This window comes from Triticum aestivum, chromosome 2A (genome assembly GCF_018294505.1).
Source record: "Triticum aestivum cultivar Chinese Spring chromosome 2A, IWGSC CS RefSeq v2.1, whole genome shotgun sequence".
Classification (NCBI taxonomy): Eukaryota; Viridiplantae; Streptophyta; class Magnoliopsida; order Poales; family Poaceae; genus Triticum; species Triticum aestivum.
This window is the reverse complement of record NC_057797.1, coordinates 76,146,021-76,152,020: the sequence shown is the minus strand read 5'-3', so window position 1 is coordinate 76,152,020 and position 6,000 is coordinate 76,146,021.

The following is a 6,000-nucleotide window of genomic DNA, read 5'->3' as shown; positions in this document are numbered from 1 at the left end:
GAAGACGTGGCTGTACTCGATCGCTTCTTCTAACCTGTTTGAGACAGACTTCCAAGCTCTGTTTGGCTACTACACATGTAAGTATTTTGGAACTTGTACTGCTTACCTGCACTGCATCTTTTATTCTACCTAAACTTCATATTTTTCTCTGAACTTGGACTTCTGCTTGAGGTCTGGCTGGGCTGCTGGTTTCGGAAGGAGAGGAGCATTTTCTTTGTACATGAACTTCATTTCTATCTTTTTTAATTTTGCTTGTGTGTTTTGTTTTGCTTAAATGGACATGAGCATTTTCTTTTATAATTGAACTTCAGAGATGATGCCTTTCTATGGTTTTGTTAGCTGTAGTTGAATGATTTACAGTTCATCGGTTTATCTTGAACTGTGCCTCTGGTTGTGCCTGAACTTCATTTAGTTTTTTACTGCAACTATTTTTTTAGGTCAGCTTGAGTAGTAACCATGTCATCTTTATTAGTTGGACTGCACATTGTGATGTTCCTGAACTTCAGTTGTATTTAATGGTGATGTTTTCTCTTCCTTTTTTCTTTGACAGTGGAACCGTTGGAGCTGACCGATTACCACTACTCATTCCTCGGGTCACAAGAATACCAGCCTAGGGAGGAACCGATGAGTACAGCTCCGATAGGAGATGATAGACCTCAGACCCTTATTCCTTCCAAGTTGGGGAAGCAGGCTGGTGGTATTCATGGTACTCCAAAAACCCCTTGCTACAGGAAGGCTGATGCAGTCGAAGCAGCCGAAGCAGAAGTGATTTCGTCCGATGATGATTTTGAGAAGATTGCTTACCCGAAGAATGCTAAATGTGCTGCTGGTACTGTTGCTGGTAGAGGTGGGAAGAATGTTGTGATCACCATGAGGAAACCGGCAGTTGAGTCTGGGAACATAACTTCCTCCAAGAGAGCATCAAGATTGCCTTTGAAGTGGCGTTCTCCTGTCGCTCCCCTGAAAAAATACAGTACCCTCATCTATCCGAGGCTCGGAAGTTGAAACAGTATGTGTTGAGTAAAGACGGTCTGGAGAAGTATTCTGAGTGAGTTACCCTCATCTGTCGCTCCCTTGCCTTGGAGTTGTAGTGTCTGAACTTCTGTTGTTGTATTGTCTGAACTGCCGTTGTTGTAGTATCTGAACTTCTGTTTTATGTCTCCTCTTGCCTTTTGAGTTATAATGTGTGAACTTATGTTTGTTGTTGTATCTGAACTTCTAATATTTTTTTACTATCCTTTTGTATTCTGCAGGACAAGCTACTGCATGTTTACCATCCCTGCGAATGTGATTGACCTCACAGGACGTGTCCTTTATACGCTTTTCGATGAAGGGCAGCAGATGGAAGGAGACATAATGGATTATCTCATAAATTTGTGGAAGGATAAGCCGGAGACCTCTTAGATATTCACTAGTGCTGACAGGGTTGTACTTAGTCCCTACTTCATACAGGTTTTAGTTCTTTGCACCCCTATCTCCTTCTTTTTGCCTTAGTTTTGTTGTAGTAGCATTTGTGAGGTGTTTTAATTGTGTTTTTGTGAATGCACAGTACTGCCTGGAGTATGATTTCTTCGGTGCAACAGTTCCAAAGTTTGATGCAAAAAAATCTGCTGGTCTCCTCCCAATGTTTGTTCGCAAGGAAGAAGACCTTCTTAATGCAAAGCTGGTTAGGTTTTCAGAACTCTTGCTTTTTTTAATTTCATGTGCATCCTTTTGCTGAGTTTGTCAAGAAGTTTTTGTTCATGCCGGTTCTTCAGTACATATGCTTTTATAGTTTGTGTTCATCGGTACTTTCATTCTTGGCAGGTTTTCTTGATTCTATTCAGGCCAATTGGCACAATGGCGCACTACAGTGTGTATGTGTTGAATAGATATCGTGGGAGCATTGACATCCTTGATTCACTTTCTTACGATAATATGCAAACGTCGCGATCGAGTTTCCATGGGGACTGCAAAATATCGTGAGTGTTTCTTAGCCTGAACCTCCTTTCACATTCTCTTGTTTGACACGAAGTTTATTATGCCTTGTGTTGACAAAATATGTTGTTGTCTCTGTTTTGGTAATACTGCTTGAACCGACTGTCCTTTAGAAGTTGAACTTCTACTATTTTGTTTAGGTGGATCTTATGCAAGTGTCGCTTTTTTATGTACCTGAACTTAACTATTTTGGTTAACATGTTTTTGACTTCATCTAATTTTGTTATTTCCGGCAGATGAAGAGATTTGTTGGGTTGCTCGAGGAGGTGTATGGCAAGGCTGCATACAAGGCGAGCAAGTAGCCTAACTGGGTGACTATTGCAAAGAGGCCGACTTTCATCGATGTTCCGAAGCAGAAGAGTAATGATTGTGGTTTCTTTGCCGTGAAGTTCAGCTCTTTGTATGATGGCGATGAGATTGTTGAAGATTTTGGTGATGTGGAAGTATGTTCTATCTTTGTTCTTGTCTCATCATCCTTTGATTATTCTTGTGTGTTTTTGCTGAGACGCTCCTGCTGTGGTTTTAGATATCCGTTACTAAACCATCGTTTTCACCTTTCTTTTGTTTGCAGGCTGCTGCAGATGACTGGAAGGCTGAGTTCATGCACACTCTGATTTTTAGCGAGAAGAATGAAGTCCTGCGTTCAGAGCTCCCTAAAGAGATCCAGTCCCTTGGCCCGTGAATTCGAAACATTAGTTTCATCTGTAGATTTGATTTCGTACAGATTTTTAGGTTTGATAATGATTGGAACAATTTCATAAAGATCTGGTTGTAAGAATGTTTTTAGTGATTTGTGTATCTATAGGGGCAACACTATTACTTATGATATTGTGGACAAATGCATTTGGTGTGAAGAATGATTTGGCTTTGTGAATTTCAATGTACTGCGTCGTTTTTCAGTATCCATGTGTTGAATGTTTTTGCCCCAACAGATGTACCTGAACTTCTGCCTCGGTTTTGGTTTAACTGCTTGATTTTTTTTGTGTTGTTTATTTTCGGGCTCCCAACATATGATCGTAGACTTGAACTTCTGCTTTGAGATGTGGCTGGGCTGCTGGTTTCAGATGGAGAGGATATTTTGTGTTGTGTAATGTATTGGTGATGTTCAACCCAACCAATATGTATGCTTTTGCGTAGAATCTATATTTTTTTGTGTTTTTTCAAGTGCGAACGTATTTCATATGTAAATCTGTGCAGAAATATTGTTGACATTTCTTTATCTTTTGTCGGCATTGTACATGAACTTCTGCACGTATCCAAGCAGAACTTCACATTTGAACGCGTTGTCTTAGGCTTGCTAACCTTAGTTTATGCGGTGAAACTTTATTTTTAAGCATATTTTTTTCCTACATCGATTTTATATACCAGAACTTCTTCTATAAGCCGACCTGAACTTCAATACTATATGATTATTTGCTGGTTGCACTTGTATGGAATACAACACGAGCACCTCCTGCCATAATATACCAGGACTTCTGTAGTAAGCTTACTTGAACTTCACAGTATATATTTTTCATGTTTGTTCTTGCTTGCACTTTCATGCAATAGATCACCAGCACATCACTTCATCCCATAACATACCAGGACTTCTGCAGTAATATTACTTGAACTTCAAAGTGTATGTTTTTCATTTTATTACTGCTTGCTCTTTCATGCAGTACATCATCAGCACAGCACTTCATCTCATAACATACTAGGACTTCTGCAGTAATACTACGTGAACTTCACAGTGTATGTTACCAGGACTTCTTTGAAAGTTAAACAATAAAAGGGGATGACATAATATTCTGGACATTGACATGACATAAGTTTGCATTGTGTTAATTGACCTATTCTAACTGTTTATCAGCCTTGCGCTCCTCCTAGGCTTTGGTTGTATAGGTTTTTGCTTGACATGTACCTCTTCCTCTTCATCTTCCTCTTCATCATCCTCTTCCTCTTCCTCTTCATCATCATCTTCCTCTTTCTCTTCATTGTTCTCTTCCTCTTCGTCTTCCTCTTCTTCGACGGTGTCTTCGTCTTCCTCTTCCACTTCCACCTCTTTCTTGTTGCTGGCTCTGGGTTTTGCTTTCTGTTTCTTCTCTGGCTTTTTGCTTGTCTTTTCAGCATCTGCTCGCTTTGGGCATGTTCTTGCATTACGTGGTTCATACTCCTTGCATATGCTACAAAGTCTGGTGCTTGCTTTCTGTGGGTGTGGTCCCTTCTTTTGTTCCATAACTTTGGGTTGCTGTTTTTGAGATTTGGGTTGCTTGACCTCCTCGGCATTGTTTCTTTCCAAGAGTGTTGGACAGGTCAGCTTGTTGTGTCCTGCAACCTGGTTGCACACACTACATTTCCTGTGTCCAAGTGGCACTCCATTCTCATCGAGCACCACGACTCTTCCTGCAGGTGGTGCCTTTATTTGCGCTCTCTTGTCACTTTTCTTTGCTGCAGTAATTTTCTTCCTACCCTTTGTTTCAGAATACAGCGGCAGTTTCATCGTCTCTTGCTGTCGCTGCTCCATTGATTGGCCATCACCCTGCTTGCATTGGTTGGCTTCAGCGGCGATGTTGAGCATTTGAGCTGCATAATAGTGAAGGTCATCTTCAATTTCAGCGTCCTCTTCAGCCATCCTTTCGTCAGCATCCGCTCGATTTGCTGAATGTATTGCATCAAGCTCTTCCACGAGCCTCTTGAGAACATAGTAGGCTCTGTCATACTGCTGGTCACATCTCATCGCTTTCTTGTTAACCATCAAATTCAGCTGCAGCAAGATGTCTTGCTTCGATAGCCTTGAGCTGCCATCCGATGCGGTTGTGTTGTAGTCCCTTGTATCAAAGGTTGGCTGTGATTTTGCAGTCTTTGTGTACCGTTTGAGGATATACTTGTTTGGAAATTTGTCAGGCTTCAGGTAGTCCAGTATGTTCATGATGTGAAGGCAGAACAGGCCTGCATTTTGCGATGAATGCAGAATACATAGTTTGTGAGCCAGCAATGAGTTTCATAAATTTTGTTATGATACTACTAGTCTAGCTATTTAATGAGTTTGTTTTCCCACTCACCTGTGTGTGTCCAGAGCTTGCATTCACACTCGTATATTTCATTATCTGGGTCAGCTACAACCTGGAATTCATGCTTTGACCAGGAAAATCTTTCTTCATCATCATGGCCAGGCTTGTTGTGGTAGTACACAAGGTACTTAGTGGACTCTGCTGTACGCTTTGCGCGAAATAGCGTGGCCTTTCTCATCCTATTCCTCATCTCGGTGTACACATCTCTCGTGTACTTGATAGACATGTCTTCCTCGTAGCCATAAGTTGTCTTTGTCACAGGATTGGTCTGCACATGTCAAAAAGTAAGATATTAGTCGAAGCAGAATCATGGGTTTCATTTTTTAAAATTCAAAGTGCACATGTTGAAGGTAAACAGAACATGATGGTGGTGTTTTGTACTTGTCATCATACCATGCTGGTCATTGTTTGCTCGTTCTCCTTCTGCATCCGAGTTTGTATGCAAGCATTGACCCGCCTAGCAAACTTGTGTAGGTTCTTGGTCCCCTTGACAAACCCTTTCTTTAGCACGTGGTTCATACTCTCGCTTCGTTGTGTGGAAGTCATTCTAGCACAGAAAATGTTCTTGTAATATGCTGAAATCCACATCTTCCTATCACTCCAGAGCTGCATCATCATCTGGTCGTTCTCCAGGTGGTACTTGTGCACGAGTTCAGCCCAGGCATCTTCAAACTCCGTTGGCATCAGCGGCCAGTTCAATATAGCTGTGAACTCCTCTTTGAATGTTTTATACTTTTTGTACAGCAATGCAAGGTATTCCCTGTACTTCTTCAATATGTGCCAACGGCATAGCTTGTGGACGGTGTTTGGAAATGATTGTGTTATAGCTTTCGCCATCGATGGGCACTGGTCTGATCGAATTAAAAAAATGAAACTTGATTCTTTTTTGTACTGATGGTGAACTTATGTTGCACAAGTAATTGAACTTCACATCTAGTAGTATGGCTATCTAAGAATGTCACATGTATTTTTT